The sequence below is a fragment of the Dicentrarchus labrax genome, unplaced genomic scaffold (assembly GCF_905237075.1).
Source record: "Dicentrarchus labrax unplaced genomic scaffold, dlabrax2021, whole genome shotgun sequence".
NCBI lineage: Eukaryota > Metazoa > Chordata > Actinopteri > Moronidae > Dicentrarchus > Dicentrarchus labrax.
Genome location: NW_026136703.1, coordinates 7,582,856 through 7,610,183, shown reverse-complemented (window position 1 = coordinate 7,610,183; position 27,328 = coordinate 7,582,856). Strand labels below are relative to the sequence as shown.

Genomic DNA, 27,328 nt, shown 5'->3' with positions numbered 1-27,328 from the left:
TCAGGAGAGGTTCTCCGCTGGGTGTTTACGAAGGAATTTAGTGCTCTTGACGATCTCTGCGGATGAGCTGTCGATGTTGAGAGTTGTCGCTCCGTGCTCTCCTGAAGTCAACAACCATCTCTTCTATATTTTGGAAGATGAGGTTACTGATGACATCTTTCTGCTTTCTGTTCAGTCAAGCGATTCATTTCACTGCTCATTTCTCGGAAACGCCAAACCAACACAGAGTGTGTTGTCCATTTTATCCTTAACTCTGCTGCCAGGATTTTGACTCGGACTAAGAAACATGAGCACACTGATCCTGGCTTCCTCAGCAGCTACCTGTTGCTTTTAGAATTGATTTCAACATATTATTGATTAACTGCAAAGCCCTGAGAGGCCTAGCCCCAAGTTATTTATCAGATCTTTTATTGCCCTATGCCCCTTTCCGCTCCCTGAGATCCTAGGTTCAGATTTATACTCAAAAGTAATAGAGTCATTGCAGCCAGGGCTCAGAGAATGTGGAATAATCAGCCTGTAAACTCTGCCTCGTCTTTTAAATCATTTTTAAAAACCCACTTGTAAAAAACGGCTTTTCATTGATTTAATTTATGTTTTATGACATATTAGTTTATTTTCTTTATTCTTTTGGTTTTAAAAGTGTTCTGCTTTTTATTGTAAAGCACGTTGTAACTATGTTTTAAAGGTGCTATATAAATAAAGTTTATTATCATTATCATCTTTATGACAAAACCAACTGAATATTCTTTTATATTCATTTTTGTAGAGCCCTTATGAGCACACCACTACAGTAAGAAGCACTTACAAAGAAATTAGAAAAAGCTGCGCAATAGAAATAAACATTGATTTTTCATTTTCATGCTGGTTTATTGCAAAATACTTTACAGGATTTTTAGAAAACCAGATTTTTTTGGGTATGGAAAGCATGTAACTAACACAAGAAGAGATATTGATTTTTCAGAGATGAGTGGCTTTACAAATTATTATCCAAATACGCCAAAGCTCAGAGATTGAGGTCCAGTCCATGTGGAAATGCTGAGTGCACTTAGCAACATGTCTTGGCAACCTGAGTGCACCCGGCTAGTTCCGTTTTCTTTAATGACCCATTAAAACTGATAAACGGCCGGAAACATCACAACCACTTAGTCGCTCACAGAAATAGTATTCTTACTTTTCAGAGAGCAATCAACAACAAATTGCTTAATTAATTTCCTTCAAGCTTTTGTAGCTCAACAAGCCTTGTCCTATTTGGTGTGTGGCAATAGGTTAGTATTCAGATTTCTTCATTTCTGTGCTCAGCCACAAACAGTAGCCTCAATAGACCACAATGCATTGCAGATATTTTTAATGAAATGCTGTCTTTGTATTTAAATGCTGTGTTCCACATCAACATGTAAAACCCAGTTGAATGCTGTTATGATCCTATCCACAAATCAGAACATAGAACTTACTCACTGTATAAAGTAGACAAGGCTGTTTAAAGGAAAGTGGGTACAACAAAAAAGGTAAATTACAGAACTGTGTCACAGTAGAAATCCCTTAATGCACTTAACAACAGAGTAATGACTGTGCAACACTGCAAATGTCTGAGGGTGGAATTAGAAGCAATACTCTTGTGAAAACTCTGACTTTGGGAAAATTTCAGTGAAGGAACAAACTAAAGTAAAATACGCCAGCAATCATTCTTCCTCTAATGAATCCCACGGTGAGTTACTGAGCAAACTATGTCTCCAAATAGAGGAGAGAAGGGGCTGTTACCCACAACATCCAAAATAATCCTCTTAGTTTATCGAGTTGTTGGCATTAGCATTCAGTAGTTGAAACTATTAACGTTGATACATTCTGAAATCCACTATATTTACTATGACAACACTGAAGGTTTTACCACTTAAGATTTTCACATCAAACACAATTTTTGACACTATCTGTGGCTCACATTTATTTTGCTATAACCATTAAATGTATTTACACCAATTAGTTACCTCTACATAAAGTAGGTGGCACTATCAGTGGCAGACTCCGCCACCCCTGTCCTGGATTCAAACAGCATGCACGGGCAAAACAGAATCGCAGAAAAAAGCGCAGCATGTACTGCACATAATTTGACAGACAAGAGCTGCCAAATATGCACATAGCATGTAATTTGTGCACGTCACGTAATGACGTATAGTCTGGAAGAGCAGACAAGCCTGGCATTTTTTAGAGCAAACATATTTGCGTTAGTGCAAGTATAAGTACAGCATTTTATGAATAAGACATTTTCATCATGGTCGACAACTGAAATGCAGACAACTAGGAAATTGACTCTCTGGAAGTCCCATCCTTCCCCCAGTGATTGATAAATGTGTAATTTCAACAGAACTTTGGACCTTGTATTATTAAGATAGTCGTTTCTACCAGTAGATAAAGGAACTGGACCTGGCGACAGGCGTTAAGTATAACTATATAGAAACAGCCAGTCTTCTCGCTAATGGTCTTCTTTGTTTATATAGGTCATATAGAGGCATCTGTATCAAATTGAGACTATTTCATAACCAGTTAAAAACTCCTTGTAGTAACAAGAACCTCTTAAACTGCTAAATCACCTGAATGTTAAAAACAGCCTAAAGTCGCCTATTGCTTCTGCAAAGACAAAGATATATGATAGGGATAAGTGTAAAAAGCAATAATAGTAACGAGCAAGAAGATTGCTGCACCAAGCAGTATAACTCTTGAGCAGTAAAGTACCTGTTCAGTATCTGTACCAGCAGTGAATGTCAGTGAACACATATAACACCTGTAAATAATTACCTGTTAACATTATGGTTTCACCTTTAGTGCTGAGGTTGAGAAAGTTAACAGGTTTATAGGGCCATAATTAAATGTGTCAAACCTGAAAAAACAGAATCTAACTAAGAGTTCTCTCAGAGTGTGCAGATCTCCACCAGGTGTGTCAGGGTAGTGACGTACGGATCAGCTCTCATGTCATTCAAATTCACACAGACGCATAAATCATCAACCCGCCACCCACCTGAACAAATTACCTTCTCAGATTTAGAGACCGGAACCCTGCATGGACATTTCACTCCACCTCTACTGGTCCCTGTGGGCTATACTGTCGAGCAGCGCAAGCTTTCCAGGTGATTTCTTTATTCTGGGTTGCGTTGATGGATGGTTGTTTTCTTTAATGATTATAGAGGCTGTTTGCAGTTGTTGTTTCCACACGTGCAATAATGTCACTGCAGAACATATCGTGAGACATTAGAGCAGCCAAACTAAAAACTGTATATCAACAAGAAAACTCTCCAGAGGAAACAGAATTAAAGTTTTAGTTCCTGAAATAAATTTCTTTAGACAGCTCTGATGGAGCTCAGAATTTATCAGGAGGATGGCTGCTTTACGCCAAATAATTTCACTGTAGGAACCTGGACTGTGTGTGTGTGTGTGTGACCTTTTAGACGTGTAGAAGAACACATAACATTGATTAACATTAGATTCTGACAGGAGATTTAAATAATAAATGAAGTTACGCTGATGTGCTTCGTACGTAAATGGACACACTTAATGGGTAGACAATACTTCACCCACCCACAAATCATCCGCTACTCATCAGAATGTTCATTTTATTACCCGATCTGACTGCGATCCACACATCACTGGACCCTGCGGGATGTGGGTGGGGTACAGGGTAGACAGGCTATATGGACAAACCTCCAGCGATCTACAATGTCGATTTCAAAGTGATAGAGTCAACAAAAGAGTCTGCCAACACCAAATAGACCACCTGTCCCAAGCAGAAACAAGATCCCAAACTGAAACTTGTTGATCACCAGTGGCCCCTGGCAGCGTAAAACAGAGCAGTCACTAAAATGGGTTTTTCAAAAAATTGTGAATCACAGCAAGCATGAGAGGCGTACAGTCATACACGTTCACAAAAAGTATGAGGCTGACGGGGGACTGCAGAATGCCACATTAGCTGCAGACAGACACACCCGTGGACACACGGTCGCACACACGACAGAATGTATGATCCCCGCCGTGATCACAGTTTTCATGATGTTACAGTGTTTTCACTGGAAACACCGGCATAACATTGACATTTGCACCTTTACGGCCGACATTAAAGATTTCACTTTTCCTCACTAAAACAAAAAGTATTTTCAAAGGAAGTGGAAAGAGAGGTCCCAGTATTATTTTACAAAATGCATTATTACCAGGTGGCATATGCTCCTTTGACACAATTAACACCATTGCTAAGAGTAACATATACTTTTATAGTCTGTATCTCTCCGAGTTTCCTGAGGTGTGATCTGTCTATTTCTGTGTGTGTGAGAGAGAGAGAGAGAGAGAGAGAGAGAGAGAGAGAGAGAGAGAGCTATGCTGGCCCACTAACTGTGTGAGAAATAAGGGACGGTCTTTTTTCTGCAGTGGATCCATTTCCAATACTGCTATGCTAATTAATCCCCAAAGCAGCTGACAAACACAGCGAGGAGGACTGCTTGCACATTTTGCAAGATTAGGGAAATGCAACACATTCAGGATGTTCTCTCATCAAACTGTCACTGTCCCAACTGCAGCTCTCCGTTCGCTCTCCGTTCGCTCTCCGTTCGCTCCAAAGTGTGAGACTGCTCCAAAATATTTGTTCTGCAAAAATCTAGCTCTTACGAAACACTTTGTGCTCTTACGGCGTGTTTCTACAGTCAGACACTTTCATTTATTTCAGTGCGTTTCATCCGGCTGGACGGCGAGAGCCTTACAGCATTACAGCGAGTGCACTTATTTTGGCAGACAAGCACAAACAAGAAATTATACAAAATCCGCAGAAGCTTGAATTAATGCTGCACTGCATATGTGTATGTATCACGCTGCCGTCTTAGCTCAATGTAAAATTTTGCCACATTCTGTTTGCAAAATTCTGATTCTTTTTATTTATTCTGTTGGTGAATGCTTACAGAAGTCAAATTTTCTTTTAAGTTAAATATCTAATTTTTAGGTATTATTTTAATCTTTTGAGCTCTATTTTTTATTTCAGTTTTTAAAATGTTTCAGGTGTTCGTTAGTTCCTTTATTAAGATTGAGTTTTAGCATTCATAGCTCAGTGACAGAATCATACAACTTTACAATCATTACTTTATGATGGCAAAAGGCATTACAAATAATGAATGACAAAATGAATTCTCTACTACCCAGGTAACATTATTGCTTTGGTGTTTCAGCTGCTAAAGATAGCTTTATTCCTACTTCTTATTTTGATTCACGCTTACACAAGGTTTTTGCCAACTGGAACTTCAATTTTAGCATTTTAACAATCTCTGAAAATGTAGTTTTTGCTGACTTCCAGTGCTTTAACTTCTCCCCACGCTGCAGTGATGTAGAAGCAGGCTCCAGTGTGGGTCAGTACACCGTGACATCGCTGCTGGGGATGGTCCGAGAAACTTTGAGTCAGAGAGGGCAGGGACACACTTCAACCTGGTGTTTAGTTACTTTTAAATGGGTCAGTTCACCCAAATCCCCCTACCCCCCTCTCTAAAAACACTGGTGCAGTCTCTAACCAAGACTTGGTTATAGTTTCAGTTTAATTTGTTGAAGTTTTGAGATGCCTGCTGCTGAGATTTTAGCCGCAGTGCAATGGAGGTGAATGGAATATGAATGAAATTACCAAAGCTGCTCCTCTGTCATCCTCCTGTCTGCCCGTCTTAAACTGTAAATATGTTTTCTGCACAGTCAGATAAAGTGAAAATTATTGATGAAAAGTCATCTGTGGCTGTCTACAGCATCTTTGATGTATTCAGGCAAACAACCAACATCAGTGCGTCACATTCCTCTCTGCACTGAACTGTGAAACACTGTAGAGAATATTACAGGGCACGCTCACTGGGAGGCACAGTAGGAAACACCATACCAAGAACTCCTCTCGTGTGACTTTGTCTCAATGGGGAAAGTCACTGACAATCTTCCTACATAATTACATAGAACTCCCCAAGTTAAATTAACTCTTAGGTCACTTACTCATAAGCAGGGAAAGTCAAAACAATGCCAGATGCTAAGGACAATTTGTTGCTGGTTCTCGCCTGGAGTCCTTTGCACATGTGGCGCATGCACATTATAACAGTAAAGATACAGTCAGTCAGGCAGCACTGAAGTCTAATTTATGGGAAATAACAACACAAGAGACATGTACCCATAAAACATTGCAAATGACATCAATTCAGTTAGCTACAAGCAACACTACCTACACAACATATCCAGAGAAGAGGCTAATTTGAAGTACATTTCAGAGCATACACACACACACACACACACACACACACACACACACTTACCAACCTACTAGGCTAAATTAAACGCAATTGGGCAGGCTTCAGTGCCTCATTGGGAAGACACTGCAGACATATTAGACATTTTGGCCGCTGGTCCAATTCAGTAAAGCCACACTGGAGATGCTCGGCTTCGTATTTCCTTACTTTTGTTTTTCATTTACTTTTTTATTAATATTTTCTTTATTCATCATGATAATTTAAATGAATGAATCTTGAAATATGAAAATGTTTCCCAGACCCCACTTGGAGAATCACTGATTTTACTGAGCAGCACACTTGGAATTGTAACCGCAACAAAAAATAACTATAAGAAGTATTTTATAGACATTTCATGACACCTGCTCAGAGCCTTTGTCTACGCATATAGCATGCATTATGCCACCAATATGTGGTGTAAAGACACTAAAAGGAATTTAAACTGAAAACCTAACACACTCACTTGGCTTATATCAAAATCAGAAACTAAAAATGTGATCACCCTGACTGAGAGGCTCTTTAGCTCAGATGCTCAGTGTGACAGCAGCACAGAAGGGACCCAGCTCTTGCGGGGCATGTGGCGCCGATGCTGTCATCCTAAAAAGCCAGGGAAGCTGCGGCTTTGGTCGTCAACCAGCCGCATGGCCCCGCGGCAAGGAGTGTGCTCTCAGACAGAGGATCAAGCCGGAGCGCTGGCGTCCACACAACAGGACAGCTGGGAGGCCACAGGCTCCACAACTGGAATCATGCAGGCCTGGCTCTACACTGTCGGTTTAATGGCCTTTGTGTTCTTTGAAGTGCTTTATAATGATGAGGGGGTGAGTGCATTAAGACTACAGCTCGCTGGGCCAATCGTATTGACATGGAGGTTACTACAGTATAGCAGGTGTTCCCTGGGAGCGCTACTCTCTTTCCGGCCTGGGCAAACAAGCTGTTTGTATCCGCGCTCACTGTTTTTATTTGTGCTATTACTGAGCACTCCAGCGAAGCCATGCTGCATCCTGTCACAGAGGTGAATGAAGCCATATTGACTATATTAGATTGGAACAATATTTGTTCTCAAATGCCTGTGTTCCCTCTATCATACATGACAAGCAATCAGCGGTTGTTTTTATTACAGCGCATATGATGTCAGGAAATCAGTATGATGTGTTTATCTTTCAACTGGTGTCATCTATTACCCTGTGCTTGGGCCAGGGAGCCTAACATGTATAATATCTATTTATACTGGAGTTAGATTTTGCTAGTAATCAAAATGTTATGCTGCATGATAATAACCATGTTGTTGATGGAGATTTATCTTCATTGCTGCTGCAAAATTTTAAGTACACGATAAAGAAAAGCATGAAAGCAAAAACAAGCCTCTCCACAATGAGAGATGGTGAGATTCAGACTTAAGGACAGTAGAAGATATTTGTTAGGGCCACAATCTCTTTTAGATCGCGCTCACCCGCCTACTGCCACTCTCACTTTCATTTTCTGCATCAGGTTTACTTTATTTTACGCCGTGCACTTTAAATGACATTCCAAAATGCCCCCCCCCTGTTGACTTTTGGCATCATTTCCGCTCTGTTATGCAATTCAGTGCGGTCTTTATAACCCTTCCCCTGCTCATCTCTGTCTCCTTTTGTTTTAGTTTCCCCCGCTGGGCTTCCATTTCTATCACCTGCACAATTTGTAATCTATTTCCCCTCTTATTTGTTTCTATCATTTGTACTGTATGTGTGACTAAAGTAAATTTGCAGGAGCCGTGATGGGGGGGGGGCAGTGGGAGAGAGGTCGGGGGAGCTAATGATAGAAAATGGGCCAGATGCAAGCAGAACTCCTGCAGATGCAGGGTTACGGGCCTCACTGTTGAAAATAAATGGAAAGAGATGAGGGCGAGGGCGGGAGGGCCGGCAGGTACTCTGACATTCTGATATCAAATCTGGCTCCTGGCTTATGTCAAATGTAATTCCTCTCCTCTCCTGCCTGTTTCCACAATACTCTGTCTTCCACAAAACCCAGTCAAACACAAATATCATGCAGAATACGATCCATTTTATTCTAGCTTTCCCAAAAAAGTTTGACTTTTTAAAATATGTCTGCAACTCTTAACCAGGGTTCTTTCTGATTTCTTTTAATACAATTTCCAAAGCTCAGGCATTCATTGGAAAGTAGAATTAAAGATGAAATGGAGAGGTGTGTGAATATCCAGAGTGAGCAGGACATTGTTTCCATCTTTTAATGCTATCTGAGAGAGAGAGAGCTAAAAATGTGTTGGGTTATTTTTCATGTTTATTAGGTTGAACTGACTTTTTGAAGCATCTGGTGTTAAATTGTGTTTAAAAGTGAAATAAATGACTACGTCACAGCTATGAGTCGATACTACTTTGCCGCTATCTATTAGCAGCTAGCAAGTTTACGTAACGCAACCAGCAGGCCACCACGAAGCTAATGTAGCTTTGAGGATAATGCTAAATAAACTACAACTATAAAGCTGGGATATTGTATTGTATAATTATAGCAGTCCAGCAAAAACAAAGGCTTTTTTTTAGGATGTGAAAAGGGTAAATTTGGGGCCATTTATTAGCCGCCCAGGAGAAACACACTGCAATGCTAGGACTCCTCATGCTAACGCTGGCTGACAGAACCTGAATTAAAAAAAGGAAGAAAATGAAACTCAGAGGGGAGAAAAAAATATCTTCTTTAAACTTCACCACCGGGGGTAATGAATGTAGTGCTTAAAAAAAAGGGACACCCAGCTCTCTTCACAGACTGTGCTCTTAAATAATCTACGGCCTTCTGAGTAACAGCTAACGTCAACCTCCCTCCGGTGAGAACGCCACAGGAAGGGAAGCCCACTCTAACCCTGAAGAACGCCAATGTGCTCACAGCCTTTTTCCCATTTCGCTGGCGTCTCTTACAGGAGTGTGTCCTCCAGAGACCTGCCTGTTGCTTCGTTTTCTCATTTCTCAATGGGAAGGATGTGTGCTATTATGTGCTCTTGACATTGCTGAGAGCTGAGCGTCTTTATATATAGCAGCAAGATTGACAGGCACTTAGAAACATTTTGACTTTTAGCACCTCAGAGGTGTTTTCAGTCAGTCGGCAGCGCAACCAGGAACTGTTTCCTTTAGTGTGTGCCGCGCTGCGAGCCTAAAACACGAATGCACAGGGTCTACGCTCTTACATTAAAGAAACAAATAACCTTATTAGCTGTTAATGCAGAGTGTAACTGCAGTGGATCCGTGTTCAGTGGTGTCCCTGCATGTGTGTAAGAGTAATGTGTGTGTGTGTGTGTGTGTGCATATACAGGAGGTTATACCAATACAGTGTATTGATTCTGTGATGAATGGCCCCGATGCTACAGGCCGGCGTTAGGAATCAGCTTCTGACTGTTGTCTACAATAATGGATACGATGCAGTTTGATTGATCACATATTTATTTTAAAATTGATCAATATCATGCTGGTTGTCTGTGGGAGGACTGCATCCTCAATTGATTTTAATGTTTCAGCTGGATTACATAACCACGAATATGGTATTATTGTTATGATTATTATGGCGATGGGTGTGTTTATTATTATGATTATTGTTCTGTTTATTATTAGAACTACGGTTAGGTTTATGGGTTTTTTTTTGGTAAAGATTCCAGCAGTGTTCCTGTTTCCACGCTGCCAAAAATAATTCCTCTGTCTCTTTGTTTCACCAGGAAAATCATCTGACTTATTTCCAGCAACGTCTTCCTTCACGTTCGCGCGTTCATTTTTTGATTGCAAACGTCTCCCGGAAAACAACAGCCGTCGGCGGCTTTGAGGACGATTTTCGGCTCCGCTGCTGAAAACACCCGTGCGGCTCGAGCCCTTGTGTGTATTTATGTTCCAGAGGCAGAGCAAGAGAGCGTGTGCAGGAGGAGGTGCAACACACCTGAGCAAAAAATAGGCTGTTGAGCACTGCAGCTCTTGTGAATTTCCCACGCACGACTGTTACATTTTAATCATGCACTGGAGACAGGGGAACCTTGAGTTTGTTGAAAGTGACGCCTACAGAAACCAGCATCTGCAATGCTAATCACACTCCAGCAAAAGGGCCCCACAGACTAGCCTTGTCTTCCCTGTCAAACTAAAAATTTGTCTCCAATAACAACCGAGCGCTCCATAGCTCGCTGCATTGCTAATGTGTTGCGTGGCTACATCTGGAGAGAGCCTTCACTATCCTGTTAGTTCAGCCAAATCTGTATTCAGAACAAGAGCAGGGAGATAAGAGAGCCGGCATACTGGCTGCTATACCGTCTGTATGGTGTCTTTTTTATCCCGTGGTGATGCATGTGTGTCGGTTCTATTTTTTGCTGCTCTGTGATGTTGGCTGTGGGTGCTGTATGTATGATCTTAATTTCAACCCTGCCACCACCTCTTTACACAACGGTTGGGTTCAATGAAGTTACAACTCATTTTATTCACATAATTTGACTGTGAGGGGATTATGTTATGATTTGTAGAATTTTTTTAGTTATTATTTTAACTTATTTTAGCTTTTTAGCTGTTTTGGCAGAGCACCTGCATTCAGAAAGACGCACCCTGTTTCTGGGACTATTTTGAGGATACTCTTTCTTTGAGGATACACTTTTAACGTCCTGAAAAGCAGCTCCAGCTAAAGATCATCTTTGTAATTCAGCGTTTGGAGAACTTTTCTCTTTCCACTTGTTGCAGCCATGTCCTTTTTTGCTTAAGAGACCCACGAGCTACCTAAAAGTCCTCCTCTTTACAGGTTTTCTTAAGAGCTGAGATCTGTGTATCCTGCATAGCTTTTATTATTTTTTTTTACTATGATTGAATCCTTTTAGGGAAAATACATCTTTTTTTTATTTCTTTTTTTTCATCACTGGGGCCAATTCTTAGTGCTCAAAAGCTTTGTCAATGTGACTCTTTGGAGGTGATCACGTTTCTGCAGAGAACATCTTTTGTAATGACAGTGAAGCTTTTCGTCCGATGTGCTCAGCATTTTTCTGCCTATCTTCCAGCCTTTTGTCACTGTTGGTTTCTTCGCTGCTGAAGAGAGAAAGGCTTTCTGCTAAGGTGGTGGATCTTTTTCTGCTTTAAAACCTGAAGACCCAAAGGCCTAGTTACCACAACCCACACAAGGACCCGGCAAGAAAGGACCTGAATTAATGAGATACCCCCAATTAATGTCACTGAATCTGAATACAATACACCGCAAAGCACAAGAAATGCATTGTTTCCACACGTTTGTTGAAGCCTGGGAGAAAAACACAGCCTTTCTGTACTAAAGTGGTGTTTGTGCATGTTTCAGTCCCACAAATTAGATGTTCTTTACGGTACTGCAGAACATTTTCCAAAGCACAGGGGTGTGTGGCAGACAGTTGAATGTGTTCTATTATCATCCAAGCAGACACTTATTTTCATTATTAAAAAAAGCTTAATGTTGGTCAAATGCTGACTTCAGGTGCTGGGAGAAAGCTCCAACATCTGGGATATGAGAAGTGACTGCTGAACAGCGTTATATTCATTAATCATGCTGTAGAAAAATAAACTCAAAAGATAATTATTAAAGTAATTACAGTTGTGTGTGTGTGTGTGTGTGTGTGTGTGTGTGTGTATTTGCCAAGTCCTTACATTAATAATGGTGCTGTTCAGCAGCCAGCTGTTGCTCCATTGTTGTTATAATAGTTGATTGCAGAACAGTGACTTAAATGCATGCACTAATAGCATAAGGGGTAACAGAGACCCCCCCAAAAAACAAGACAATACACATAGCTCTAATTGGTCTGAATACAAATAAGTGTACTCTCTAATTTAACTAATTCATTCAAGTTTCAAGGCATAAAATACTGCTATTAGCCTACTGCTGTGTAGGCCTCAGCAATATGTCAACACACCTTGCATTAGGGCGGCATGATATGGCAAAAAAATCCTATTACAATTACTTTGACAGATACTGCAACTGTAATAGGATTCACGATTAGTTGGAATGATCATTTTGGCAATTACAATTTTAATTTCCTTTGACATTTTTTTTTTAAATTCAAATTGTGATGATGAAACTTGACCCCAACTTGTTGGGGTCAAGATTTATCGGCCAAGTCAAAAAGTATTTTACTATAAAGCTGTTTTTATACACACATTTGACCTTTATCAAAAGATTGTAGCTTGTTGTGATTTGGATATCGCACTTGGCCATATTGTGATTTGGATAATATTGCTATAATTGTGCAGCCCTACCTCAAATTATGTCACCTTATCCTGCTTTTACACCCCATGAAAAAGACAACCGATACAAGCTAATACAATTTGTATCAAATTTCTGGTGGTAAGAATTCTATTTCTGTATAATCCACGAAACCTTTGAAAAACATAAATTATGAGCTACCTCAATTCACTAAATCATAATGTACTTAACTTGTGTAAAAGTGGTTGAAAAATCTGGATGAACCTGAAAAGTGATCGTCATCAACCCCAATTTCAGCCACTGGTGTTACCACCAACGAAATACCTGCAGTCTGGTGAGAGGAATCCTAAATGCAAGTCAGCTATCACTTGTTGCTGCAACCATGTGGCACCCTCCTACAATAAGGATATATCTCACATCATCAATCCAAAGAGCTTTTCATGCTCATGCCTAAACTCTTCCTCTTTCAGTTGGATACCAGTGGATTTTTTAGGGATGTTACAGAGATGGGCTGTGAGTTTGCTGTGGGTGTGGCCAGAAGTGAGCTGTAGAGAGTGGCTGCTGAGAACATGGAAGTCCAACAACACCCATAAAGGTAATCAGAGGAAGCAAACAGAGCTAAAGCCTCAGCAGACGAAAACCCAACACCGGCATTGCTTCCTCCACATTACTGGCACCACCTGAGGGGAAAACTAAAGTGCAAACGCTCTTGATCAACAAGAGGAGTGATAAACGCAAGGGGATGAACTGGACCAGTGAGGCTGCGGAGGTCGAGTCTTTGGTCATGGTAACTATGACTAACTAGAGTCACATCAAGGAAGTGCTAAAATGTCCTCAAACGACACGCCAACACTTTCATGCACTTGATAAGAACCGTGAAAACCCTCCCGTGTGACATGAACACGGCCGTGACGAGCCCTGCAAGTTCACTTCCGAATGAACAGAGGAGGTGGCGTGAGGAAAAAAAGCCTGCCAAGAGAAGACAGCGCGGGGAAGGAGAAAAACAAACAACAGGAGGAGGTGGAGGGGGAAGACAATCCCACCTTTCCCTCTTCCTTCCATTATCTCCTTTCCCCATCCCCCTCTCACCCTTAACGAGGGATAGTTTTCTCCTCGCCTCTCATCTCTCTCCTCCCCTCCGCTTCCTCACCGTCTCCGGGGACCAAACACACCCCTGACAGGTTGCCATGGAAACGCCTCACACACACACACACTTTCTCTCCCTCCCTATCTCTCTCTCTCTCTCTCGTGCAGACACACGCTCCCTCTCTCTCCCTCTCTATCTTGCAGCGGTAACGCCTGTATCCTCTCTCTCCTCCATTAGCATCCCTCTTGCTTGGAGACAGCAGGGGCGGCAGTCGACGCACGGAGAAGTCCCTGTGCCTGAATTCATTCGTCACAAGGAGGGGGAAAAAAAACTTACAAAAACCTACTTTTATATTCTAGATGTACGGGCAGGAGGTGTAGGAATTTGGCCAGTGTGACAAATAATTTGACACAGCTCACCAAACTGTTGGCGCCACCTTCTTATTTTTAGACGTGGCTTACAAATGCATTCCTGGCAATTCCCCCCTGAACTTTGCTCCCCATTATAAAGATAAGAAGAAGCAGATTCAATTTGCACACAATTACCGTGTGCCATGCCGTACTCAATTAATGCCCACGGAAGTCAGACAAGAGGCAGGAGCGAGTCAGTAGAGAGTCCCTCAGCTGGGCCATAACTCATTTATAATTCAGTCCTGTTTCTCATACTTAAGCTCGGGATAGAAGTGTGTAAAGTGAGGGTTTTTTGCAAGCACTCATCCGCATGAAAGGATATATCTACACTATACCTCAGCCCCGCAAGGCTTTTAGAGATCCTGGTCCACTCTAGGGGGAGAGTGAGGGGTACAAAAAAAGGACTGTGTTCCTCTGCTGCAGGGCCACTTTGACTCACAGCAGAGCACCAGCCGCCAACTTCATACAGTGCATGTGTCATCCCCCCGCTGTGCAGCTCGGGGAGGGTTTTTTTTATCCGCCTTGTGAAAGTGTGTTGGTGTCATCGTGTCATCCAGATGCAATCTCTTTGCTGCATCAAACTCAGCTGTGATAACAATGATTTAAAAAAAAAGCTACAGTCACAATCCATTCACCCAGGGCCAAACTGGACACATTCTTTCTAAATTTCAACATCACTTAATTGATCCCCCCCCCCCTTTTTTTTTTATCCCACAATGCTGTGGGGAGGGAAAGTGTCGTCATCCACCCAAACTCACACAGTGAATGCACCACATCTTCTTTTCCCTCAACACCTACATCACTCCCAAACTGAGGCACAGCTTTTTTTATCTCCATTCATCGCCACGCTGACGTCACAGGGAGCTCATCACTTCTCTTCTTTTTATTTATTTATTTATTTATTTATTTATTTATGTACTGAATTACTTGCATCCTTCCCCAAAAAATCCTCACACCCAGTGCCCAGATAGTGACTACACCTAGGCTATTATTAGTCTGCTGATGATACCAAGTGTCCATATCTTTTTTTTTTTTAATTTAATTCTTTATTTAATTCTTATTATTTCTGCGAGTTAACAGTCAGTAAGACTCTCATTCATCCCTGCAACAGATTGAACAGCAGCTCCAAACTGGACTGGTTTAAAAAGCTGCCCAGTGCCCAACGGAGTGTCACGAGTCTTACCTTCTACCTGCTCCTCCACATGCCAAAATCCACCTTCACGTTTTACATCACTGAGTGGGGAGTCCGAGGCACACACACACACGCACACGCACACACACACTGACTGTCACACTCACACACTTGCACAGACTGTGAATGCAGTCCTCTCACTGAGTTGCTCTCCGTCCACTCTGTCTTCCATAGAAAACTACCTTCATGAGAAAATCCGTCTTTTTCTTTTTCTTTCTTTCTTTTTTTTTTATGAGAAAAAGAATGTGGTTCTGTCTCCGGTAACCAGGCGGCTCATCCTTCCTGACGGAGGCTCCCGGTTTAACGAGGCATCGGCAGCGCGCTGGATGACGGCGGGGTAGAGAGAGGTACAGAGACACAGTGGAGAGAGAGGGAGAGAGAGAGAGAGAGAGTGAGAGAGAGAGAGAGAGAGAGAGAGAGTGAGAGATGCGTCAAGCCAGCAGCTTCAGCCACAGCGAGGTTGATGTACTTTAAGCCTTCAGAGTAAAAGCACGAAATAAAACGTAAAGTGAGACCCCTGCTAGAGATTCAATCATTAAGAGTTATATATAGCCTATATATATATATGTGTCCGAAATTAACTTGCCACTAGGTGTCGCACGAGAGTACCACCAGCATCTCAGATCGAAACAATGGGCACTACCGCAGACCAGACTCCATTAACAAAACCCATAATCGTAAATCACATTTCAAACTGGACTGGAAAAAACTCACCAAAAGTCTTTCTAACTATCACCAACTCTGGTTTGCTTGATATAAATACTAAATTAATCGAATTAGATGAGAATAGCCATGAAACATGGCGGGTATAGCGATTGCTGCCGTATACCTATCAAAGTATGTCCACTAAAAGTGCCTGTTCTTGTCAATGAGGCTTAGCTTATATATATATATATATATATATATATGTGTGTGTGTTATTATAAGTGTCTGACAACTCTGTGGAAATAATCCGTACAGAGGTAGACCTTTTGTTTAACCGGGAACTGCCATAATACCGTTATTGCTAGCAACCAGACTCCATAGACAAAAGTAGTAATGTTACCTTGCAGATCATCGTAACGTCATTAAAAGTGGGCAGAAACAAAATAAAACTCCTAAAACTCTTAAAATAAATCCTTAATTCAGCAACATAGATGACATTTTTTTTGTACTCAGTTGTATATGGAGGGACTCACTTGCACTAACATGCATCCACAGCCAGACAGGCTTTATAAACAACCATAGACAGGCTGCAATAGCAACACAGGCAAAATAGTTGCTATATGAATGTTTTAAATCTCATATATTTTATATTTAACCTTTAAATAACGAAAGACTGAAAAATGTTAGCATAGAGGATCACAGAAAAAAACTGCAGGACACTGGATACACAGTGATCTTGTTCCTGCTGCGATCATATAGAAGGAAATTAATGGATAAATTGAAGGAATTAATTCATATACATTGAGAAAATAAAAAAACACATACAAATATTTCATGAAAATATGTCTCATAAGGAATCAATTTTGCTCAGTAATTTTCTTTCAGCACAATTTTCCTTCATTTTTATGATATTCAGTATATAACCTAAAAAACCCTACATAACGGATTCCAACCCAGCACATCAAAGTAATTTCATAAAAAACCTCCCGCCCCACATCATTTGCTTATTGAAGATAAAATATATTTGGAAAATAAGGAAGTTAGTAAGTTAGGAAAGTGATAATACAAGACGAATTTAATTTAACTGCACATACATGTCAGAATTTTCAGGAACTGACCCGAATGCAGACTTCTTGGTTCAAGAAGTCATCAATAGTAAACCACTAGAGAGTAGAGAGACTAGAGATTAACAGATGAAAGTCAGAGTCAGGTTCCAGAGTTGAAGGTGCTGGCTAACTGCTGGGGAAAAAGTAAAGGCAACTGGTGAACACCAGTTCACAGGAAAAGTGACTGAGCAAGACATAACGGTATAGATAATCTGCTAGGACCCACTGTAGAGGTCCACTGAGTTCCTGTAACCAAACTGAATTTAGTCTAATTGGGTCCAGGTAGGTTATTTCTCTGGGCATTTTATAGATCTATTTCCTGGTATAAGAATTCTATTTTAATGTCTATTATCAATTTATCATGTGTCAAATTATTTATTGCTTAATATATCTCACCACACATCCATCTATTCACCCATCCATCTATTATTTTATTCATTCATTTTTCTTATTGGACTTTGATGATCAAGAGGCCTGTTTCCTCAGTATAATGAGTGTCTGATCTTCTACCATTTCATTTCTGAACATTCACAGACTATGCACAGGGCACTAAACAGGGAATATACATGGATGCACAAGAAGAAAGAGAAGAAGACATGACATTGATGGTGAACACTCAACCTTGTGTGTGTGGAATCCGATCAAAATGTCACATTAGCATCACCTCAAAGGTTTCTCATAGACCACCAGCACTGATCAATTCACCGATCAATTCCTGTTGAAAGAAATGCGTCATTATATATCAGAGGTAGACAACGCTGACTTCAAGATAAGCTTATCTGTCGGTCGATATCTGGCTCATATATCACCCAAACCCAGATCAAATCTTTCCAATACTAGCTGCAGGATTTGATTTCACACCCATAGAAAAGCAGCAGCTCTGTCACTTTAAAGTGTCTTTACAGCTTTTTTAAGGAAAACATATACAGTATAACAACAAAAAAGTGTGTTCAGTGGTCTTTTTCCATTAGAGTCTAAAAAGCACTCACGTTTAATGTTTTATTTTGAAATGTTTTGTGGGAAGTCCTATGTGATATTCTGGCTGGCTTGCCGCTGGGATCCAGTCTTCCAGGTGAATCAGTCTGCTATTACCAGTGAGCAGCAGCTCCCAGCATGGGGCAAAAAAGAGAGGAGCGTCTGTAGGATCTATTTCTACCTCCACTTCCCTCTTTTTTTATTTCTCTTTTCTTTCTCATTCTGCTCTGTGTGACTTTTAGTCCGAGATCAGCTTTCATCCATTCTCACCCTTCATCCTTGTTACTCATACACACCACACTCCCCCTTATCTTTCCCTTATTTTAATCTTCTGTGACATACTCTCCCCTGTAACTAAGTCACAGGGGACCCCCCTGACTTGTACGTGGCATAATGAAGATATAAGATGTGTGTGAGAGTGTTTTCTTATGCTTCTATCCTTATGAGGACCAAATGTGCTCCCAAAGACAGCAATGAATGAGAAAAATCCTCCAAAGAGAGAACAGGTTTGACATATATGTTTGTTTTGGAAAAGGAATTTAGATGTATCGGTTAATCTTAAAGGAAGAGCATATACCCACCTGTCGCTCAAAGGGGCCCTGCCCTTAATTATGCATATATTAAGCGTTAATATAATTTAAACAGGTGAATTATTCAAAAATTCAACCTCCACCCAGTTGTCAGGATTGGAGAAATTACCCATAAAGACAGAAACTGTGTTTTGTACCAGGCTGTAAACATGTTCATTTTGGTGTAAATCTGGGCATTTTGGAGATTGACTCGCTTTTGAAACCAGCCTCAAGTGGGCACTCAAGGAACTGTAATTTTTGGCACTTTTGGCCATGGAGGTTGCTGCTCGCAAAATACTTTAAATGTGTGTTCTGACAGAATACAAGGTGAATTATTAGAAAGTCAACAGAAAGATGTGAGTAACCGCAATTACAAGCGGTACAGTAGCTGTTTGCTGTTTGTGGTAGATAAATACGTACTGCACAAAACATTCAGCTGTCTTGCAAATAATGGGAAAAGGTGAAAATTGCTTTGCTTTCTTTCCGAATATATCTTAAGACAGTTTTGTGATTAATGGCGTATTTGTTTTAGCCAAACGGTTGCAGATTTTCTTCAACAACACAGGTGAATGTAGGTTTCTATAAATCCACAGAATCAAAGAGCAGGACTCTGTTGCTACTTAATATGTGTACCAATATTCAGCAATCAGACAGGAAGAAATCAATAATATCAGAGGCAGAGATCCAAAATTATTCACTGACTGTATCCTCCACAGACCAGAATGCAATCCAGCTAAAAGAAATATTTGGTTTTTAAAAAAAAAAAAAAAAAAAACAATTTCTTGTTTATATAATACACTTTTTACCAGAGAGATGAAAACATCAACACTCTCATGTTTTTCAATTAAATATGAAGCAAAGGCAGCATGTGTTAGCTTTGGTTGGCATACAGGCTAATGTTACATGGTGGGTTTTATGGGGAGTTTTGAAAGATATAACATGTTAAATAGCTTCAGAGGTGTATTCTTTTTGATATGAGATAAGCCATGCTTGCTATCTTGAGAGTGGTATCGATCAACTCCTCTAAAAAACAACAATTTCATATTTCAGAACGTGTTGAACTATTCCTTTAACATTATTGGTCTCTTCACATACATCACTGGAACAAATGCACATAAATGTAGCCCTATCCAAGGTGACTGATACATACAGAATGTAGGAGATTACAGACTGATCTTTGAGACTTTTTAAAATATATTTTCATATGATATGAAATGATATGATGTGAAATGATATGCAATGCTATGCTATGATATGATATACATATCTGACTACAGATCCATATACTAGTATATCGTTGGATCTTTCCGAAAACGTAGTCATTTTTCAATTTAAAAAATGAATGCAGGTTTAAATAATGCATTCTGCGAAACATGGAGAAGTAACAACCTGAAGTGTTGAAGGCAGTTTAAAGCAAAATGGCTTCACCGAAAAGTGCTGAATACAATGATATTTAACAGTGTAATCAAGATTATATTCTTGCCTCTCAGCTGTGGGGTTGAGGACTGAGTGTAGTCAATGGAAGGTCCTCACAAGTACAGCAATACAAAAGTGTGTGTGGCTGTGGGGAGGATGGCAGGAATATTGATTCCACTGTCTTCATTAGCATGTACCTGTGGGGCTAATGTCTCTATGGGGTTCTGGCTAGACAACCTAACACTGCGCTTCTCTCCCTGTGGTGAAAGACTGGCTTGCCACTCCCCTCCTGCGCCGCCTGACACTTTGGACTGAGAGCGAGACCAAAATAGAAGCAGTAAAGACAGAACCAGAGACCAAAGAGGAACAGACGCAGTTCTGGCATCTATGACAACCACGCTGAGGCAGAAATAAAGCTTCACCCAAAATGTCTGTAGCTATTCACACTTTTTATTGCTCCATAATTCAATTACACTGCCATTACTCATGATGTTAACATCAAATATTTCCTCTCTGAGTTTGATGCATTGCCCTCGTCTCAGCTTTTCTGTTGTACAGCAACTTTAATTACATTAACTTGTATTAAATTTAGCAGGCTCTATAAAAACATTTAATTTGATGGATTGAACATTACTGAACCAGCCCAATTTTTAAAAAAAAAGGAAAAACAAAACAATCACTTTAAATGAGAGGAATTAATCCCTCAATTAGGTTCTTTTTTTTTAAGACAATCCCTTGATTTAACTTGCAGCTTTTAAATGAGGTTCCAGGAATTTAAATCGGAGGAAACAGTTCATTCTCAAATGCCCTGACTTTGGTTGCAAACATTTTGTTCCCCATGGACACATATCTGCAATGCAAAAAATCCATTAAAACAGCAATGAGGTATGTGCTAAATAGAGTACGCAAGAAGACATCTTTTTCTCCTGTTATTTGCTGTGTGTATTTGTAGTGGACAGTATGGTTTGATTTATGATGCCAGTATCTTTATGTACTATACTGATGTGTCTCTCGGAGCCTATAGGATTTTTTATTAAATCTCAGTTGGACTGCCATGTCTGAAATATTTGTCATGGTAACACATTATATAGTATATAGATGAGCCTGCTACTCCTCTCCTCTTTCTGTACTGGTAGATTTTTGTTTCACCTACTATCAGACAAATAGTTTTTTTTATATATATATTTTTAGCTATAGCAGAGTGGCTCTGGGGATGGCAGTGTTGTTCTACCACTATAGTGACATATTTCTACTACTGGATGGTGGCTTTTGGTGAAATGTTGTTCTCATGGTCCCCAGAGGATGGAGCCTTTATTCAAACATATATCAAACATTAAATATATAAAAAGACTACTACTGAATTTCAAATTAATTGTTCATTGAATAGCAGAACTATAAGAAATGTTCATTTTGAACTGATGTATGGGTCCTTAATGATAGTACGGATGTTGACTATATGCACTCAGAGTCCTTTTAGTGTTTGGAGAAAGAAAGCACAGAAAACCCTAAAGCATAACATAAAACATTGCTTTCTGTTCTTCTTTCTTTAAACAAAATAGTTTAAAGACCATAAAAATATAATACTGCCAGTTTGGTAGGTGTTAATATTAATTGTTTACCCCGTTGGTTAGTAAAATTCAGCTGCTGCGAGTTACAGTGGAACAAATATCTAATATATCAGTAACAAGTGAATAAATAGCCACATATTGCATTCATTTTCATTTCAAAACCCATTTTTATAATGACAAAGCAGCTAATAGAAAGTATTCTACTCATGTCTGCATAATTGCCAAAATACAGAAAATATTTTTTTGACTGATGGCACATAATGACGGAGGCAAGGCTATAATTATAAGTGACTTGCATTTTGACATTTTGGATTGATAAACAGGAAATAATATTTCACCGTAGTAATATCCCAAGTGATTAAAACATAGGGTACATGACATTTCAATTTTCTTTTTTCTAATCTAATTCAGAAAGGTCAGATGAGGAGACTGTAAACTTAATTTGAGACTGACAGCCCTTTCATAAATGAGGAGCACACAGTGCCAGATCTGGATGGCAGTAATTATGGCTTATGAAGTAAAAGTCACTTTTGCAATCATCTAATTTGTCCTAAATTAATACCTGTAATAATTAATATCTGTTTGATGCACCCACTCTGTGCAACAGACTCATTATTAGGGAGATGGGCCTGTGGAAAAAAACCCAAATGCATTGTCATATTTAAAATATAGCCATCTAATAGTGTGAGTGTTTGAACTTGTGTCCAAATTATTGTGTTATTGTGCATATAGCAACCTTCTTTTTCATTGTTTATCGTGCATAGTGGAACATTTTATCACCACATGTAGATATTTTGTTTATTTATTTTAAAAAAGACAGGGACGCAGATGTTCCACATAATCCCTGAAATGGTTCCAATTCTTGCTGGATGAGCGTCCCCTCTGTTACTCTACATGTTGAGGGTTTTGGTTTGCTTTTTTATGTCCCAGAGACAGAAAAAGCTAAACAAAAAAGCACCAAGTGGTAAAAAAAGATGGACTTTTAAAGTACAATAGAGAAATATATTAGAAAGAAACTATTCCTGTGTACCTTAAAAACAAAGGAAGTAATAAACCTAATTTGAAGGATCTGAGCGACAGGCTGCAGGTCGGTCCCTGCTCACTTCCACTGTCCCGGAGCCTGGTGGTGGTGGACCCTTGGGGTCACAAGCATCTGGCTTACATCAGAAATGTCACCTGTACTCACGCGGAGGTTGTGCAGAAAGGCAGAAACATCGGGGACAGAAGGCACACCATGTGGTCTCACCTCCAAGGCCTTGAAGAAAACAATCACGCCATCTTGACTTCATCGTGCCGAAGTTGTTCTGTGCCTAAGTGAGCCCTGGGACAATGTCCATGTCATGGTGGTGTACTGAGTACATGGACATCCTCTGGTATTTACAGGACTATGCTTGAGCTCACCGGTGTTATTGACTGCTCTTGGGAGGCTCACAGGAACATTTTGGGGAATTCATCTCTTCTCTTGTGGACGTTTTGAAACTGTCAATATGCATCAGTAATCATATGCACTGAGGCAAAAAGATGGAAAGTTACATAAACCTTCTACCTTCCAAGTTCATCTGCCCTTCACAGAGGTAGCAGCATGTCCCTAGTTGATGCCTGACCAGCCTCCTGGTGGTCTTGTGAACTTCGGTGGGGTTGCATAAGGCCTCAGGTGTCATGTTAGGTTGCGTGGCAGCTCGCCTTTAAACAAAACAGCAGCACCTCCAGCTGATGTGTTCCGCCACGGCTGTTGCTGCAGTATGGGGGTTGAGTCAGGTTGTGAATCGCCAATCTGAGCAGTCAGAAATCTGCTTAAAGGTCATGCTCCAAAGTAAATACACAACACAGAGATGTTTGGTTGGGTCAGGCTTAGTTCCAAATAAAAAGTCCAATGTTATTTGACATTTAGCTGAATACTGTAGACAGGAATTTTGTGAACATACACATATTTTTGCTTTCCGGCAGAGAGGTAGATGAGAACTTTGATATACCACTCTAGCTTAGCATAAAGACTGGAAACACGTCTAAAGCTCACTAATAATCATGTAACACATCTTGTTTGTTTAATCTGTTCAAAAACCGACGTGCAAAAATGACAAGGTGTGGTGTTACGGGGGATTACATGCTGGCACTATTTCTTGGCTGAGAGCAGTTTCTGGAGTCTTGTCATCATCATGAGGTTGCCAGGCAACCACCTCCAGGTAGTCACTGGTCCTGATGGGATAGGAGTTTCTTTTACCTTTGGACAGAGTCAGACAGGCTGTGTTCCCCTGCTTCCAGTTTTAATGCTAAACTAATCCAACCACTTAATTCATATGTAAGTAATTAGGTTTATAATCTGTAAACATTAAACCTAGATGAAAAAGGAGCATGTTATTCAGAACAACACAAGGAAACAAACTTTAAACTGTGTACTGTATTCTTTATTAATGCCAGAATTTGCAACGACCCTAAAGCTCACACTTCTCTTTAGCTCACGGTGGTGTGGCTTTTTTTCCACCAACTACACAATTTTATGACTCAGTCTATAGGGAAAGACATGCGGAATGCTGGAAGGTGGAGGATAAAGTGTCTGGTTAGCATAGAAGGCAGGAGTATTAACCACTTTATCACTGGTCAAGCAAGCGCCCTGTGACTAACAGCACCTGCAAGGAACACAGCAACCTCTGTTCCTTTTTACTGTGTGGTGGGAGGCAAATTGGTCAGGAGAGAGCAGCTAAACCCAGTGACCGCCTGTAATAACAGGCGTCTGGGTGTTCAATGCAAGTAATGAAATCATTTTACCACCAGTACCGGCTTAATGAGAACACGGAGACGATGATCAGAGGATGAGGATTCAGACCACAGAGTAATAAATAGGTCATTAATAGAATTACATGGGAGCAGACAGACTGAGCCTCATGTTGTGTGTGAATGTCATGATAACTGGCAAATGTAAAGCTTTTAAATGTTTCGTCTGCTGAGTGAAAATGTGTTTACAGGACTAGGAGACACTAAAATGAACATAAAAAATTAAATAAGCCTGTTTCCTTCCCTATTGTAACAGTGCACAGTGGTGTTTATAATTACTTCATCTGTTCATTATCCTGAGTTGTGCTCAAAATATTGTATAACTCCAGCTGTAGTCATGTAGCTCAAGCTAAATTTTGTACTGTATACGCCTCAGAGGAGCAATTAAACAAAAAACAAAGCCAATTTATTGTGCACATGAAATTCACAAAACCCAATCCTTTATCGGTCTTGCACAAATGCACTTGTTTGGGAATTACTGAGAGATAACAGCCATGAAAAAGTGACAAGTGGCTCCGAGGTGGGCGTTGAATAGTTGGAGGCTGCATCAGTTGGTGAACGCAAGCCAAGTGCACAAAGGAAACAACTGACTGTACTGGAGGAATTCAAAAACGTGTCGTCGTCAAGCACGTAGCTGTAACGCCCTGGAAAACCCAGTAAGTGTTCTTTTTTTTAGAACCTTTATTAACCTGTCACTGTACCCCATCAGACTCAATGCAAGTATTATGCGTGTCTGCCTATCTAAATGAATAATTGATTTGATTCAATACAATAAAACGCAAAGAAATCAGTATAGCACTACAATTGTGTTAAGGTTACGGTTACGGTCTCCCTCTGGGGACAGCCGTAATAAATATGTAGGCTGTGCACTCAAGCACTGCAAAAAGCGCTCACTAACATACTCGTAATGGATAGAAAACTCCCCAAAGAAGGCTATGTTTTGAAGGATATACATGCTTTTTTCCACAACAGCAGCAATAATGTAAAGTCCTTATAGGACAGTAGTGGCCTGGAGGTTAGACAATGCTTAAGACTGTGAGAGACAACATAATATGCCCCCCCGCCCCCCCGTCATAGCGCCTCAAAGTATCACATTATTTTTTCATTTTCAGCTTTCACCTTCTGCTTATTTTCTGTAAATGTCTTGTGCACCAACTTCAAGGAGGGGATCGCTCTTTGAATTGCATCTCAGAGGGTTTCTTCTGTTATTTTAAACCTGCTGGGATCATAGCTGTGTCCCAATTCTTTCATTCATACATGTATACAGTATGCAACATATGCTAATTGTCATGCTGTATTTGCAGTTATTACACAAAAACATTCTTTACAGTTGTGTGCTGACTGAAAATAGTGGGCGTGCAGTCAGATGTCAGTCCAACTGCAGCTGACAATTAAAGTTCACAGTGACGGCAGATGTTTTTTCAAATATTTAATCGGTGTCTTTTGTTTCCCGAGATATTGCTGTAGCTGTCTCACCAGCAGCTGCAATTAGTTTACATATTTGCAGCTCTGAGTGGCTTATTTATTTCCTTTGTGTGTTGGATTGTGGGCCAACAGCACACTCAAAGCATTTGTTAGAATGCATATCTTTCCAGTGTGAACACGCCACACACATAAAACCTGATTAGAACTGGTGTGTAGTATTGAATTCATACCCAGCTATTGCATGTAACAGTGGGCTACACATACCATCTTGACTAGAAATGTACAGTTTGAGGAATAAGCAACCATGAGCTGCTGTTTTGTGTTTTTTACACTACCAGTGGATGGGTAGGTGGGACAAAACAAAATGTTATGAAATTAAATGTTTGGAAGATATTCACCTCAGTGAATCGAGACAACAAATTAAATATGACTACTGAATCTCTTGAGCTCAGTCACAGATGAATGACGCAGGGAGTGCACAGGGGGCTGTTATTACCAGCCAATTTAATACATAACTGCAAGTGCAAACACCATGAGATGTCACAAAAGGCTACACTAATTATCTCCACTTTGTGTGAACCCTCACCACCCTTTGAAAGTTAGATGAATGCTCAAATTAATGAGAAAGTCTATTGATTAGACATCTTCTAGCTGTTTCAAAAGTGCCCAAAAACTCATTGACTGACCCACTTTTGCAGAAATAACCTTTTAAGTTTTTTCCTAACTTGCTTTTCAAAGCAGTGGTTTTCCATCCTCTGCTTTCACAGGCCTGCTGCTTCTGATTCCAGCAACCTAATGTGGGACTGATTGACACCTGCAATGCCAGGTGAATGTAATTAACAGCAATTAACCACATGGTAAGATAGATAACCAGCGGCACTGTGGGTCCAGAGGAAATGCTTGAGAAGCACTGTATTAAAGAAACAAATCACTGTGTTAATTAACACAATGCATACTAAATGTCAGATTTTCAATTAGCAAAGGAAAGAAGAAAAGGGCAAAGCGGTTTGTAGCAATGATTAAATGAGCAAAAGTCAGATTGTGAAAGTCACAAAATGACCACAACAAGGCAGATAGTAGGGAAGTTATAAAGGGCTTATGGGAATAGTTTGACATTTTAGGAAATACACTTATTCACTTTCTTGCCCAGAGTTAGACGAGTGGATCGACACCGCTCTCATATCTGTCCATTTAAAATGAGGCTACAGCTAGGGGTAGCTTAACTGAACACAAACACTAGACACGACCCCTAAAACCACAACGTGCAGTCTATGCATTCTAAATGTTGAAAACCTAAAGGCAAAAAAGGTAGCACACGCACACACACACACACACACACACAGTTGAGATACAGTGTGTCATTTAGTGAGCTTTATAGGCACTGGTAGGCGGGTTTTTTTAAAAACTTTGGACAGAACCAGTCAATTTTTATCCCCCTGCTTCCTCTTTGTGCTAAGAAGCTAACGTCTCCTGGCCTTTCGCTTCATATTTAATGGACAGACATTAAAGTGGTATCGATCTTTTAATTTTACTCTCGGCAAAGAAAGCAAATAAGCGTGTTTCCTTGAATGCCAAACTCTTTCTTGGCCAGGTACTAACATTTCAGGCTCTCAGACAATTTCAGAGTGAGTATTAAAGAAGGCCACCAAGTCACTTGAGGGACCAGAAAGCTCCCTGGGCCCCTAACATCTCACAGACAGTTTGAAGTGAAATAACTAGG

The 27,328-nt window shown here is 40.3% G+C and overlaps 1 protein-coding gene across 2 annotated transcripts in view; it reads right to left on the bottom strand.

The window, feature by feature from the left end:
- Window positions 1–15,475, bottom strand: part of lingo2b (leucine rich repeat and Ig domain containing 2b) — a 35,601-nt gene extending 20,126 nt beyond the window's left edge. Inside the window, exon 1 of one of the 2 annotated variants that reach the window (XM_051390034.1) lies at window positions 15,124–15,475. The gene's annotated coding sequence lies outside the window, so the exon portion shown is untranslated. The remainder of the gene's footprint in view (window positions 1–15,123) is intronic. The other variant, XM_051390065.1, reaches the window with a different exon arrangement.
- Between the last annotated feature and the right edge of the window lie 11,853 nt (window positions 15,476–27,328).